The 15,976-nt window shown below is 44.3% G+C and overlaps 1 non-coding gene across 1 annotated transcript; it reads left to right on the forward strand.

The window, feature by feature from the left end:
* Window positions 1-553: 553 nt before the first annotated feature.
* LOC120362391 (U6 spliceosomal RNA) lies at window positions 554-660 on the forward strand. Its single transcript, XR_005578307.1, has one exon. It is a non-coding gene; the product is annotated as a U6 spliceosomal RNA (small nuclear RNA).
* Window positions 661-15,976: the final 15,316 nt, after the last annotated feature.

Below are 15,976 nucleotides of genomic sequence, written 5' to 3' on the forward strand. Positions count from 1 at the left end.
AAGGAACTTTCTCAAGATCTCACAATTAAGTATTAGTGAAATGGGACTCAAACACCAGTCTGACTTCTGTCTGCTTAGGTGGTCATCAACTCTACGTCAGAGAATATAAAAAAATTGTTTAAATGGCAAGTCTTTGCAGATTGATTAAGATCCCCTTCTTGAGAATTTTTGGTGAAAGACTTTGAAGTCATCAAACATACCAGTGACTTCACATTATATTTGTATGAGTCCTCTTTCAAAATATATTGATAATGTGACTGGGCATGGTGGCTCATGCCTGTAATCCAACACTTTGGGAGGCCAAGGTGGACAGATCACCTGAGATCAGGAGTTTGAGACCAGCCTGGCCAACATGGTGAAACACCATCTCTACTAAAAATACAAAAAATTGCTGGGCATGGTGGTGCATGCCTGTAATCCCAGCTACTCGGGAGGCTGTGGCAGAAGAATCGCTTGAACCCGGGAGGCACAGGTTGCAGTGAGCTGAGATTATGCCATTGTACTCCAGCTTGGGTAACAGAGTGAGACTCCATCTCAAAAAAGTGTAGATAGTGTGCTTGCTTCAGCAGCACATATACTAAAAAACTGAAACAATACAGAGAAGATTAGCATGGCCCCTGCACAAGGATGACACACAAATTTGTTTTGAAAATTATTTTTAAAAAATAAGAAAAAAGTTATAAAAAAGAAAAATGTTTCAAAATGTAGATCGATACATAGATAATGAATTTAATGATAGGACCACTAGGGTGGAGATCTGTAGTTATAATAAAGTACTCTATTTCTAAAAGTATGCATAATACTTGCCTATGTCATGGGCTTCATGAAGAATTCCAGTTACTATCTGAAAGTTTAATTGTGTAAAGTTTAGGGCTCAAGATCTTATCTTCATGGGCAATACCTGGTACTTCCCCACTGTAAAGTATGCTAGCTCAGGTCACAAGGAGCTTTGAGTGCTAGGATAGTACCACATGGTCCAGTTCCCCAGAACTTCTTCCCAGTGTCTTCATGGCCACTCACACAGCCTAAACAGGTCTAGCCACTGGCAGCTGTCTTCCCCTCCTTCCTCCAGGCCAGGGCTCAGCCTGATTCTGCTCAGAGCCTAAATGTAGCTCCCTGAGAGCCTTGGGGTGGCTGGTCTTTGCTGCTCTCCAGAACCACCTTATACTCTTCCATGCAGAACCCTGCAGAGTCACCATGCCTTCCTCCAGCTGCTGCCACCAGACCACATGGCTTCTTTCTCAGTTCACCCTGAAAGAGAAGAGTACGTTATGCAAACTAGGTACAAGCACAAGAGCACAACCCCCCTCCTCACTCACACAGAGAAGCACACTGGGGGCTCCTTGTGTAATTTAGAGATTAACTCATGTTGCAATTGTGCCTATGTGAAAAAGAAACAGAAGGAGAAATCAGGTTTGGAGTTGATTCACTGCTGCAAGGGCTCACCTTCAGTCTGACCTGTGTAGTAAGTCTGAGAGAAGCACCGAGGGTATGACTGGAAAAGACCATAACATTAAACTATTTTAGTATACTGATGATAGCTACCATTATAATGATATATAATATTAGTAACATTGAAGTCTTTATGCCATACTGTGTGTTAATCTTTTATGTATGTCGTGTATATAATACATGTAAAACCTTTAACATAGTGCGTGACACAAAGTAAGTGCTCAATAAATAACATAATCATAGCATTATTAACTCATTTGTCTTCACAACCATTCTGAATTATTTGCCAAGCCTTTGCTCTTCAGTCAGTTATTCCTTCAGAAAATGTTTATTGAAGATGTACTATGAACCCAGCATTATGTTAGGCCCTGGGGATACTTAGAAGAGTGAATGGCCTTTCAGACATGGGTTCTAATCTGGTTTAACCACTATCTTTTTTCTGGGTAACTTTGAGTGTGCTTGTTAAGCTGTCTGAGCCTGAGTTTATTAAACTGTTAAATGAGTACAATAATTGCTATGTCATAGGATTGTCGATAGGACTAGAAACACATGCAAAGGGCTTAGCCCAGCACAGTATTCATATAAGGAGAAGCTCCTCAGCCAGGCTCCTGGCTCACGTCTGCAATCCCAACACTTTGGGAGGCTGCGGCAGGTGAATCAACTGAACTCAGGAGTTTGAGACCAACCTGAGCAACATGGCAAAACCCCATCTCCACAAAAAGTACAAAAATTAGCCAGGTGTGGTGGTGCATGCCTATAGTCCCAGCTACTCAGGAAGGGGAGGATGAGGTGGGAGGATCTCCTGAGCCTGGGAGGTGGAGGTTGTAGTGAGCCAAGATCATGCCCACTCCAGCCTGGGCTACAGAAAGCCCTTGCCAAAAAAAAAAAAAAAAAAAAAAAAAAAAAAAGCATAATTTAATATGGAATTTGTACATGTATTCCTGAAAAAGGATTCAAAGGGAGAACCTCTTCCCAGGGTCACAGAGTGATCAGTGGCAAAAGCTTGGACTTGGAGGCTTAGCTTACCTGCCATCTTCCTACTGCATCAAAGCAGAAATTGTCATGTGATTGTCCAATGTGATTCAAAGTTTGAAGTCTGGATTTCTCTGAAAACTTTGGTGTATCTATATTCCGTATGTCTCTTGGACAGATGGAGAGCTGCTGTATACAGAAGGGAGATTTTTTTAAATTGAGGAATCTAACTCAAGAATAAATTCAAGGCAGGGTGCGGTGGCTCACGCCTGTAATCCAAACATTTTGGGAGGCTGAGATGGAAGGATCACCTGAGGTCAGGAGTTCTAGACCAGCCTGGCGAACATGGTGAAACTCTGTCTCTACTAAAAATATAAAAATTATCCAGGCATGCTGGCATGCGCCTGTAGTTCCGGCTACTCAGGAGCCTGAGGCACAAGAATTGTTTAAACCTGGGAGGTGGAAGTTGCAGTGAGCTGAGTTTGTGTCACTGCACTCTAGCCTGGGCGACAGAGCAAGACCAGAGCAAGATTGCCTTTTTTTTTTTTTTTTTTTTTTTTTTGAGACGGAGTTTCGCTCTTGTTACTCAGGCTGGAGTGCAATGGCGCAATCTCGGCTCACCGCAACCTCCGCCTCCTGGGTTCAGGCAATTCACCTGCCTCAGCCTCCTGAGTAGCTGGGATTACAGGCACGCACCACCATGCCCCGCTAATTTTTTGTATTTTTAGTAGAGACGGGGTTTCACCATGTTGACCAGGATGGTCTCGATCTCTTGACCTCGTGATCCACCCGCCTCAGCCTCCCAAAGTGCTGGGATTACAGGCTTGAGCCACCGCGCCCAGCCCTTTTTTTTTTTTTTTTTTTAAGAGATGGGGTTTCACCATTATGGCCAGGCTGGTCTTGAACTCCTGACCTCAGGTGATCCACCCACCTTGGCCCACCAGAGTGCTAGGATTACAGGCATCAGCCACCGCACCTGGCCCCAAGACTGTCTTTTTTTTTTTTTTTTTTTTTTTTTTTTGAGACAGAGTTTCCCTCTTGTTACCCAGGCTGGAGTGCAATGGCGCGATCACAACCTCCACCTCCTGGGTTCAGGCAATTCTCCTGCCTCAGCTTCCTGAGTAGCTGGGATTACAGGCACACGCCACCATGCCCAGCTAATTTTTTTTTTGTATTTTTAGTAGAAACGGGGTTTCACCATGTTGACCAGGATGATCTCGATCTCTTGACCTCGTGATCCACCTGCCTCCGCCTCCCAAAGTGCTGGGATTACAGGCTTGAGCCACCGCGCCCGGCCTAAGACTGTCTTAAAAAAAAAAGAGAGAGAATAAATTCAGATCCTTTAGAAATCTTCATACACTTAGCATAACATGAAGTTAAATACAAGAGAGCCCCCCTTAGTTCCATGGTATTTCTGATGAAAAAGTAAGAAATATGAAGCCACAGAGCCAAACAGTTTTTAAAACCTTAGGAAGATAATTTTTCCTTTGTTGATTACCATCCAGAGATAACATTTGTTTGAAACTTTGAACAGAATCAGTTTGTAAGAATGAAACCCTCATTCTTCCCCACCAGGGCCCAAACTTTCCATATCTTATCCTCTGAGAACCTTAAAGCCTTCAAATGATTTGCAGTCCCAACGAGGAAGCTGAAATCAAAACTGACCTGGGGAAAAACTGTTTACTTTCTGACCTCTTTGTACTCTTCAGAGAATTCTTGTATGCTTGTTTATTTTCTTAATGTGTCTTATGTTTTTTTTTTTCTTGTTTTGGTTTCATATATGAAATGTTCCATCTGTGTATTCATTTTCTGGATTTATTCCCTACAATTTTAAGTAAGAATGTCTCTGAAACTTTTTTTTAACTCCAACCCACAATAAGAAATATATTTTGCAGGTTAACCTAAATACACATGTATTTATGTATATATCTAAATTAAGTTTTGTGAAATAATACCCTTGCAATGAGGTATGCACTATGGTTTTTAAAAATTCGCTTCCACTCTATATACACAAAAGTTGGGACAGAGGTACAGCTGGAGCAGGGAAGGGATGAATAGGTAGAACACAGGGCACTTTTAGGGCAGTGATAGATGCATGACATTATACATTTACCAAACCCCACAGAACTGTACAACAAAAGAGTGAATCCTAATGTAAACTGTGGACTTCTTTTGTTTCTTGTTTTTTTTTTTTTTTTTTTTTTTTTTTTTTTTTTTTTTTTTTAATTTCATTTTTTACTCTCTTTCCTGCAACTGTCTTGATTGAAAACTGTGGACTTCTTTTTTTTCTTTTCTTACTATTTTTCCTTTTTTGAGACAGAGTCTTGCTCTTGTTGCCCAGGCTGGAGTGCAATCTTGGCTCACTGCAACTTCCACCTATCTGATTCAAGTGATTCTCCTGCCTCAGCCTCCTGAATAGCTGGGATTACAGGCCTCCACCACCATGCCTAGCTAATTTTTATATTTTCTTAGTAGAGATGGGGTTTCACCATGTTGGCCAGGCTGGTCTCAAACTCCTGACCTCGTGATTCACCCGCCTTGGCCTCCCAAAATGCTGGGGTTATAGGCGTGAGCCACTGCACCCTGCGTACTATTATTATTATTATTATTATTACTATTACTTTTTTTTTTTTTTTTTGAAACGGAGTTTCGGTCGTTACTCAGGCTGGAGTGCAATGGTGCAATCTCGGCTCACCGCAACCTCCGCCTCCTGGGTTCAAGCAATTCTCCTGCCTCAGCCTCCTGAGTAGCTGGGACTACAGGCCGGCGCCACCATGCCCAGCTAATTTTTTTTGTATTTTTAGTAGAGGCGGGGTTTCACCATGTTGACCAGGATGGTCTGGATCTCTTAACCTCGTGATCCACCCGCCTCAGCCTCCCAAAGTGCTGGGATTATAGGCGTGAGCCACCGTGCCTCGCCCTATTATTATTTTTAAAGACAAGGTCTCGCTGTGTCACCCAGGCTGGTGTGCAGTGGCATGTTCTTGGCTCACTACAACCTCCACCTCCTGTATTTAAGTGATTCTCATGCCTCAGCCTCCTGAGTGGCTGGGATTATAGGTGCATGCTACCATGCCAGGCTAATTTTTGTATTTTTAGTAGAGACAGCATTTTGCCATGTTACCCAGACTGATCTTGAACTCTTGATCTGCCCACCTCAGCCTCCCAAAGTGCTGGGATTATAGGTGTGAGCCACCCACCATGCCTAGCCAAACTGTGGACTTTGGTAGTGATAGTATATCAATATTTGTTCATTAATTATACCGACTATACTTTCTGTGCAACTTTTATGTTAACCTATAATGTTCTAGAGTATATTACAAATGAATATTTTTTTTTTGAGACAGAGTTTCGCTCTTGTTGCCCAGGCTGGAGTGCAGTGGTGCAATCTTGGCTCACTGCAACCTCCGCCTCCCAGGTTCAAGCAATTCTCCTGTCTCAGCCTCCCAAGTAGTTGGGACTATAGGCGTGGGCCACCATGCCCAGCTAATTTTTGTATTTTTAGTAGAGACAGGGTTTCACCATGTTGACCAGGATGGTCTCGATCTCTTGACCTCATAATCCCCCTTCTTGGCCTCCCAAAGTGCTGGGATTATAGGCGTGAGCCACCGCACTCAGCACAAATATTTTTAAAAGTAAAAAACAAAGTTGGTTTTAGCCTACTTAAAATTGACTTTACTATCCATTAATGGCTTGTTCTCCACAGTTTGAAAACTTGTGGCCTGGTGTGCCTTAGCTCTCTATTAGGCTGGTGCAAAAGTAATTGTGGATTTGCCATTAAATGGCAATTGCTTTTGCACCAACCTAATAACTACATCCCAGCCTCTGTCACTCTATAGAGTCTGACCTTCAATAAGCCACAAAACAATGTCTCTCAGCTTTCTCCTCTGAAAAATAGAGTGATCAGATGAATGCCAAGGTCCTTCCCATATCCAAAATATTATACCTGTAAGTATAAATTCTCATTTTAAATTGTCTTAAAAGAAAATCGATAAAGCATGAATTGTAAATTATATGCATGTTTTTTAGGTCAACTCTATGATGTTTTATAAGCATCAAATGGGCACTTTTAATCTTTCTTGTTTAAAATAAATAAATAAAATGAAAAGTAATGGTTATCCGGCAAAATAGATAAATTATACTTCTGAGTTCCTGATTCAAGATCTCTGTGGAAGAAGCAAAATAAAGAGCATCTAGGAACAATACAAATGATACTTCCAGTTTTGGCAACTGTCTGCCCTACTCCCACTGCCTGACAAGCATATCCCTGAACTCAGTTTTCACTGGTCATTTGATGTTTGCTGGGTGCCTACTGTGGGCGAGGTCCTATGCTGAGGGTGAGCCTAGTGGTGTCTCACTTCTCATAGCTTGGGTCAGGAGATGGAAATCTTTTTGCTTTCCCGGTCCCAAGGTGGTGCTATGGGAAGAGTGCGTATAAGGTCTGATTGGGATAGACCTGGGGTGAATCTCACTGCCGCTTCTCAACAGCTATAGACCCCTAGGTAAGTTATCTAGCCACCATCCCCACAGTATTCTCAGATGAAAATAGGGGTAACACCCCATCTCATAGGGCATTAAAAGGATTATATAGGGAATGTAGCTATCATCTTGGGCCTTGAATTCTGCAAAGCATATGAAGGTGCACTTGGAACTTTCTTCCCATTTTTCATATTTGCTCTGCCACCTCTCCACCCAGCCCCACTTTCTGCAACCAATTGTATTATAAGCCCCTCCCAAATACCTAATGCATCCTCCCACTCATGTAATTTGTTTACCTTATTTTCTATTTATTTATTTATTTTCAGATTGGGTCTCACTCTGTCACTCAGGCTGGAGTGCAGTTGCACAATTTCAGGCCACTGCAATCTCTGCCTCCTGGGCTCAAGTGATCCTCCCACCTCAGCCTCCTGAGTACCTGGGACTATAGGCACACACCACCATGCCCAGCTAATTTTTTGCATTTTTGGCAGAAACGGTTTTGCCATGTTGCCATGTTGCCCAGGCTTGTGTTGAGCTCAAGTGTTCTACCTGCCTCAGCTTCCCAAAGTGCTGGGATTGCAGGTGTGAGCCACCATGCTTGGCCTTATTTTCTAAGAACTCATGACCGTGAGTGAGTTCAGGGACACATGACTTTGTATGCCTCCTCTCCCATTCCAACATGTCCATGGAGATAAACCTCATTGACATGGAACCTCAGAGGCAGCTTGCAGAAGGAAAAATACATCACAACAAGATGGCAACACTCTCTAGAAGGCGCAGTTCCAGTCCTCTGGCTTTGTTTCAGTGGGGCTGCTTTTAGGGTGATTGAATAACTAGCAGCAATGACAGCATCTAAATCAGATCTTGTGAGACTATCAGGAGAACAGCATGGGGAAACCTGGTCCCATTCTTGACATGTGGGGATTATGGGTTATTAAGGGGATTACAATTCAAGATGAGATTTTGGGTGTGGACACAGCCAAATCATATCAGAAGCCTCGGGTCTTTTCTTAAACCTCATTAATCTGAAGTCTGTCCCCTTCCTTCCCCAACCCTCACACCTGACTAACAAACCTAGAGCAATTCCTCCAAATCTCCGTAAGTACTTTTCTGCCTCAGTTATTCAAACTAGATAGCACAGGGTAGAGAGTAAATGCCAATGCCCAAGGACCATGTGAATCTTAACTGGACCCTCCCAGAGACAACAAGTACTGAAGCTGGGAGGACCATGTAGATTATTTCGAAAAAATGAAGACACTTTTGAGAACGAAAAGGCCCTATTAACAATTATTCCAGGACAACAGGTATCAACTAGGTGTGTCCTGGCAACCTGGAATACAGGTTTAAGCTAAGTATAACCTAGAGAAAGGCTTGTAATGAAAAGACTCAGGCTGAATGCTAACCAGTGGGGAAAACATTGGGGACAGTAGTTCCTTAGTGTCCCTCAATCCTCTCTGCTAAGCAGTGACATGGGCTTAAATCCGGGGCCTACTTTCCCTATGCTCAGGGAGGCACTGCCTGACAGTGGGCTGTGTGGGTGGGGAATGGTTGCTCTAGCAACGATCACAGAGGTCCCTTGGGAATTGTTACCAGGGTGAGCTCACCAGCCAGGGGAATACCCCAGAAAGAGCAGCCAGTGGGAGGAGGGCCAGCCTCACTGGTGATTGGAGTCCAGCAGTCCCACTGATTGGGAATGCGGAGCCAAGCCCATGTCATGCCTCGCTGATGCATGGCTGGGCTGAAGAAAGAGCTCTTTGAATTGTTCATAGAAAAGAGTGGTGCCCAAAAGGCCAGTGCTCAAGAACAAGGCTGCCTCCAGCACAGCGCTTGGCAGGACACCAGGGCTGAAAGGTACAGCAAAGGCCTCCCAGAATCACTTCTCAGAGTACAGATTTGCGTCACAGACTGGCCACTGCAAATAAAGTTGGGAACTCACAGATTTTGTCTGTGTGTTTGTGGTTCACTGCTGATGGATTCATGTCAGAAGGCACCCAAGCCTTGGCCCAGCCTTCATGTGGAGGGAAACCCCATACCTGCATAAGCAGCAGGTACCTGCTACAAGAGAAGCAAGGTCATGCCTCCTGGGCTTTGTCAGAGGCTCCTTGCTTCCTGGAATCCAACTGCACAACCAGGAGCCAGAGGTCTTGGTGGCCAGATGCGGTTCTATTCCTGGTTCCATGGTCTCCCAACTGAGTCAATGAGGTTATAATGATTAAATATAATTTACTGTGTACCCAGCACTGCCCTAAGCACTTTGTGTTTCTTATCTCACTTGCTCTTCACAGAAACTCTTGGTACTATTGCTAGCCTCAATTTCTAGAGAAGAAAACTGAGGCACAAGATAAAGAGTTCGTCTGCCTAGGTCAGGACCTGCACCTGGCTATGTGAGGCTAGAAACTGACCACTGGATCCTTATCCTACACTGCCTGTTTCATGAGTTGTAAAAGGGGAATAGATGTAGCACCTCCTCTCTAGGGTGTTGCCATATTCAAATGGGATAATCCATTTACAGCACAGGCACGGTGGCTGCATGCAAAACAGTGGGAGCTACTGTCAGTTTGATTAGTTCTGGCCTCTTTGAGGCCTTGCTACTCTCTGTTTCTTCTCAGCAGCCTTCAGACAATTTTCTTTCTTTTTAAAAATTTTTTTGAGATACAGTCTCATTCTGTTGCTCAGGCTGGAGTACAGTGGCACAATCCCAGCTCACTACAACCTCTGCCTCCCAGGTTCAAGGAATTCTCCTGCCTCAGCCTCCCGAGTAGCGGGGATTACAGGGGGACCTGGCTAATTTTTGTATTTTTCATAGAGACTGCGTTTTACCATGTTGGCCAGGCTAGTCTTGAACTCCTGAACTCAAGTGATGCACCTGTACGGTCTCTGAAAGTGCTGGGATTAAAGGTGTGAGCCACTGCACTTGGCCTATTAAGACAATTCTCTGATTGAACTTCACAAGACTTTCAGCTTCTTGGGTCGGGACACACTGTCTATTTATCGCGTATGTGGAGAACAGTGGGCAGCAAAGATCAAAACCCTTAGGGGAGAGGAGCAAGAGAGAGGATATGAATGGGGATGCCCTGCTGCCCTGAACAGTATTCCAGAATTCCTTCACCGATTGAAGTTCAAGTTTGGTCCTCTGAGCAAAAAGTTTAGAAAAGTTCCTTTATGCGTTTATTTAGCTGTAGAATAAACAACTCTATAGCAATAACAACAAAGTGAACCTCCTGGGTTTTTTTTTTTTTTTTCTTTTTTCTTTTTGGTTCTCGTGCACACACGGAAAAACAACACAAAACAAAACCAGATGAACTAAAACCAGTTCTCTGTCCAAGGCTCCCATGTGTAAGAAAAGGAAAGACTTTTCCTTCTTGGGCAGGGTTAGATCTGTGTGGTGTTGGTGGAGGGGAGGGGAGGGAGAATGATTCCAACATCCTGTTCCAAAGCTCCAATTCCCCTCCAGTTCCAAAGCTCAGTTACCCAAGAGAAGCCCCAGGGAAATTTGCTTCCTGTATACCGAGGGAATTCTCAAATCTCCCCTCACGGTAGAAATCGTCAAGGATGCACCCAGTCACTTTGTGGAGAGAAGCTGCTACGCACAAAGAACGTGCATGGTAGATTTCCAACCTGGAACTTATGCGTGGGGAGGCTCTCGGACTCCTTCCTGTATTCCTTTTCCAGTCCTATTACACTCAGATGCATGTTGCCTGGTCAGCTGCAGACCCACGGACCACATCTGCTTACATTTACCCACTGTGTTTTCATTGCTCTAGTCTGGATGTCAGCATTCCAGGACCACTGATGGAAGGACAGAGCAGAGAGGGCTGGGTCAAGTGGATGGCTTCCAGGAACACCCCGGGAGACCCGCAGAGAGCTGGGCTATACTAGAGTCTGGGCACAGCAGCTATTCCAAACTGCAGACCTACTCCCTCCCTTTAGTATTGTCCTGGCTCTGTAGGCTTGAGGATTAAAGAAATGAAAAGAGTTCACAAGCCAGTGGCTCAAGACTTCTCTTGATGTTCCCAGACATCTCTGTTCAGAGGCATTAGCTGTCAGAGAGAATACTCTGCAAGATTTGAAGCTGTGGCACGGTTTGGTCATCTGACCTTCTTTGCTCCCATATTTGGGCTTTGCAGTTGACAAGTAGAGCTGGTTTGCCTTCCTCCAAAAATGTCCATGGAGAAGAGCAAAGAAGACTTAGGAATAATGAAGGGAAAGGAAAATAAAAGAAGGGAGGGCCAATACCAAAGAAACAGGTTAGGAAATTTTCCAAGGAAGGTTGATCTGAATTTAAAAAAAAAATCACAAGTTTTGTTTTTAGAGCAGAAAATGTATGTCTCTGTATGTGTATATTACAGCCTCACTTAGAAATGCCACAGGGACCTGGGCATGGTGGCTCACACCTGTAATCCCAGCACTGTGAGAGGCCAAAGGGGGTGGATCAACTGAGGTCAGGAGTTCCAGACCAACTTGGCCAACATAGCAAAACCCCATCTCTACTAAAAATACAAAAACTAGCCAGACATGATGGTGCGCACCTGTAGTAATCCCAGCTACTTAAGAGGCTGAGGCAGGAGAATCATTTGAACCCAAGAGACAGAGGTTGCAGTGAGCTGAGATTGCACCATTGCACTCAATCCTGCGCAACAATAGTGAAACTCTGCCTTAAAAAAAAAAGAAAGAAATACCACAGGGAATTTTGCTTTTTGCTTTTTTTGAGTTCCCCAATTTCCCTTTCATTCTGCCCACTGCCATTCAAGAGAAAGCTTCAGTTTGGTTTAGACAAATGCAACACAGGAACTACAACACAGCCTTATCACGTCAACTTTCATAGCCAGGCAGATGGAACTGAACACTTCCTGGTGAGAAGGACTTTGTGGGGTGAGATTCTTGGACGGCTGTCCCCAGGAACTCTAGGGAGAAAGATCTGCTTCACCTGAGACTGGTGGAAAGCACCTGTGCTAAACAGTTGCTTTCAACGAAGAAAGTCGGGATTTGGCTAAGAGATAAGCATGGGCACGTTTGACCCTTTTGTGTCCTCCATTTGAACATAGCTAGACAGGAAGGGAGAAGAGCGACCTCAAAATGATAAGGTCTATTTTCTTTAGAACTAGAGAACCCAAAGATCTTTCTGTTTTGTTTCTGCCTGGAAGACAAGTAGAGCTCATTCCAGTTCTGTCAGGGGTCACCAAATCCCCTGCAGTCTTGTTGTAGTAACTGTTTCTGTGAACTTGCTTCAGAGGAAGAAAACATACCATTTAGTAATGACCAAAGACACCTGGAGTTGTTTTCTCCTTCTTGCTGTTTGTTGTTTTTATTTTGCAAGAGCGGATGATGTTCAGTTTAGAGTCCGGTTTCCCTGGTGCCAAAAACAAATCCTAGTACCTCCTGTTTCTGGCTCAGTTGTCCCCAGTCATCTCAAGTGATCCATTTGGAACACAGAGAACAGAGCAACGGACTTCCCCTTCCCCTGGGTGGGTGCTGATAGAGTTCTTTCCCAGATCACACAGTGTCTGAGACTCTGCCATGGAGGGATCCCCTCTGTCGGTGGAGGGATCCCCTCTGTCGGGACCTTCTCCTTTCCAGCCCCCAACCCAAATTTCTTCACCAAGTAGCAATAATTAGTTCCTAGGGCACATGGCGTTTTGCAGTCTGCACAGCTGAAATGGTTAGTCACAGATGGTTTGTCATTTTAAATATACCTGTGCTCCACCCAGATTTCCACACATTAGTAACTATCCTACTCCTAAAACCTGGCAATTGGGAGGAAGGAGAAAAGATGGGTGGGGATTCAACAGACCAGCTGCAGGGCTCAGATCTGCTGTCCCCTGTCTGCTAATAGTAGCTCCCACTTTGGCCAGCACTCACTCTGCCAGGTATGTGCTAAGCACTTCTCCTTTGTCGCCTCTAATCCCGGTGACAGCTCTGGAAGGTGCAGGTGATTCCTATTTTGATTATAAGAGATGGAGGAATTTGCCTAAACTCGCAAAGCCAGTAAGCACTGAAAGCAGGTCTGAACTTCCTTCTGATTCTCAAGCACTGCGCTTTTCATCCTCATGCTGTACTGCTGCTTCAAGCTGATGAATTTAGCAAGAGTGGGTACCAGGAAATGCCAGTGAGACAGGAAGGGAACAACTGCCAAAATGCAAAACTAAAAGGGGTTGAAACCTGAGAGTTGGCAGTTCACTACCGCGAAACCACGGGCTGTGTGGAGGTGTTCATGGGACACTGAGTTGTGTCAATAATAGCAAACTCTGTGTGCTTACTTAGAGCATAAAAAGATAGCACCCTTGGCCATTGCCTGACATGAACTGTTTGAAAATTGCCGAGGTGTGGAGAGCCATGGATGGGTTTTAGAATTTATTCTAATGTAATTTCTGTGCTAAAGGCTGCTTGAAAAAAAAAGCTGATGTTGCTTAAGTTATACATAAATCTAAACTGGTCTTCTTTCAAGATGTTTGGAATAGAATGAATGCCCTTACCCTGGGTACCTCCCAATACCTACACCCAAACGAGCCCCAGTAAGGCTTCCTTATCCTTCCTCGCTCAGCTTCCTACACTGCTGCTGAGACCTGCGTGTCTCTGGGTGATAGTGAGGCAAACCACTGTGATTAAGCACCAACACCAAGACATGGCACCAAGCTATCTTCTCCCTCACCGCACAGCCAGGCGGGCTGCTTGGTGGATTTGGGGTCACCCTCTCCGTCTGTCTCTCCATGATAGTTACATTTCTCTTCCATCACTGTGTGTTTGGCAGTGGATGAACCCAGAGCATTATATACATTTTTTAAAAATTTATTTTTTCTCTTCGATCTGAATGGGTAGATGAAAATTACATACATTTTTAAGGGAGCACTTACTATATGCCAGGCATTGTTTTAAGTCCCGTGCACGTCTTAACTCTTTTGTCCTCATAAAATGTCACAAAGTGGGTAGTACTACTATCTCTATTTTATAGATGGTAAAAATTGGGGCCCACAGAAGTTAAGTAACTTGCCCATGTTACACAGCTGATGAGCAGAAATCTAGGCTGCTTAATCCTTCGCTTCTCTGCTGTAGTGGTTCTAGCATGAGTCAAAATGTTCATTCAAACATCTCTTCCTGGGCATGCTAGCCCTAGCCATGGCTGGGTTGCTGCTGCTGTAACTGGCTCTTGGCTGCAACTGAAATTATATCAGGTTCTCAGGTGAGCGTGTTGCTATTTTAGGTGGTCAAGGACAATATCACAGAGTGCTGTTGATATTCTCCATAGGGTGACTCTGAGCGATTCACCTTTCTCTGGGACACCCTCTTCACTTGCTTTGTATCTGGGCACTGTGACTCAGTTTCTAAGGTTATCAACTATGAGTGCTAGATACCTTTGGTGGTGTCATTGCCTATTCATAGACCATGCAATCAGCCCTCCTGGAAAGGGACACAGCAGAACACCGTAAGAGGAGCAGTATTTGGGGTCACTCCCCAAATGACCCTATAGGAACATGCCAATTCTAGAGCTTAAGAGGGACCATGGAGGGAGTGAGGATAATAATACCTAATGCTTATTAAGCCCTTACAATATGCCATCTCTGGTCTAGCACATTCTGGGAACTACCTCATTTAATCCTCACTTCAACCAGCTGATGCAGATCCTATTATTATCCCCCGTTGGCAGATGAAGAAAATGAGGCACAGAGGGGCGACATGATTTCCCACAATCACAAGGCTCATAAACAGGGGATCCAGGATTCCAACACAGCCAGCAGCTTCAAAGACTGGGCTCAAACATGGTGCTACAACTGACAGCTGAACCCATGTCCTTCCCTGTGCTTTATTTCAGGGAGATGAGAACTTTCAGCTGCTTTATTGCCATATCACTTTCATCCTTGAAGGAGCCCTTAGAAACAAAGTGAAAAGAAAACCTGGCCTGAAACAACTGCTGAGTCCTAATTAGGGAACAAGGTTGGGAGGAGAGAGGGTGGGGGCAGGATCTGACCAGGTTGTAATTCAGTAACTGATGACTCTAACTGATCACTGAGAGAAAGATGCAGGAATAGCCACAGTCAACATTCATGGCAGAAGGAGAATCCAGGGTCTGTTGCTTGACCTTCTTGTTCTGGAAACAAGACTTCAGCCCTGTTCGTCCTTTGGCTCCCACACTGACCCTACTGGACTCTCCTTCTTGCCACCTGTTGCTGCTGGTTGCTCACCCCCATTTCTAAGACACTGACAGGAAGGGTGTCTCTCAGCAGTATAGGTTTCATTTTAGCATCTGAAAAGCTGGGCATCACCACTCTGATTGCTGTTAATTATAGCATTGGTACTTTCTTTTGGATGAAGTTTCAAAAGTTATGCAGAGGTCAGGCACAGCCAGGCGCAGTGGCTCATGCCTGTAATCCCAGCACTTTAGGAGGCAGACGCGGGTGGATCATCTGACATCAGGAGTTTGATACTAGCCTGGCCAACATGGCAAAACCCTGTCTTTACTAAAAATACAAAAAATTAGCTGGGTGTAGTGGCGGGTGCCTGTAATCCCAGCTACTTGGGAAGCTGAGGCAGGAGAATTGCTTGAACCTGAGAGGCAGAGGTTGCAGTGAGCTGAGATCATGCCACTACACTCCAGCTTGAGGGAGACAGTGAGACTCCATCTCAAAAAAAAGGTATGCAAAGATATTTGCAAATATTGTATCTGATAAGGGATTGATATTCATAATACATAATACATGAGGAACTACAACTCAACAACAAAAAATCTGATTAAAAAATGGGCAAAGTATCCTACACATGTACCCCTGAACTTAAAATAGAAGTTGGAAATTTTTTAAAAAAAAAGGCAAAGTAGTTGGGTGTGTTGGCATATGCCTGTAGTCCCAGCTACTCGGGAGGCCAAGGTGGGAGGATCACTTGAGCCCAGGAATTCAAGGTTGTAGTGATCTATGATCATGCCATTGCACTGCAACCTGGGTGACAAAGTAAGACCCCATCTCTGACAAAAAAAAAAAAAAAAAAAAAAGTGAGCAAAGAATTTCAATAGACATTTCTTCAAAGAAGATATACAAATGGCCAAAAAGCACATGAAAAGATGTTTAACATCGATAGCCACCAG

This window comes from Saimiri boliviensis, chromosome 15 (genome assembly GCF_048565385.1).
Source record: "Saimiri boliviensis isolate mSaiBol1 chromosome 15, mSaiBol1.pri, whole genome shotgun sequence".
In the NCBI taxonomy this organism is placed as follows: Eukaryota; Metazoa; Chordata; class Mammalia; order Primates; family Cebidae; genus Saimiri; species Saimiri boliviensis.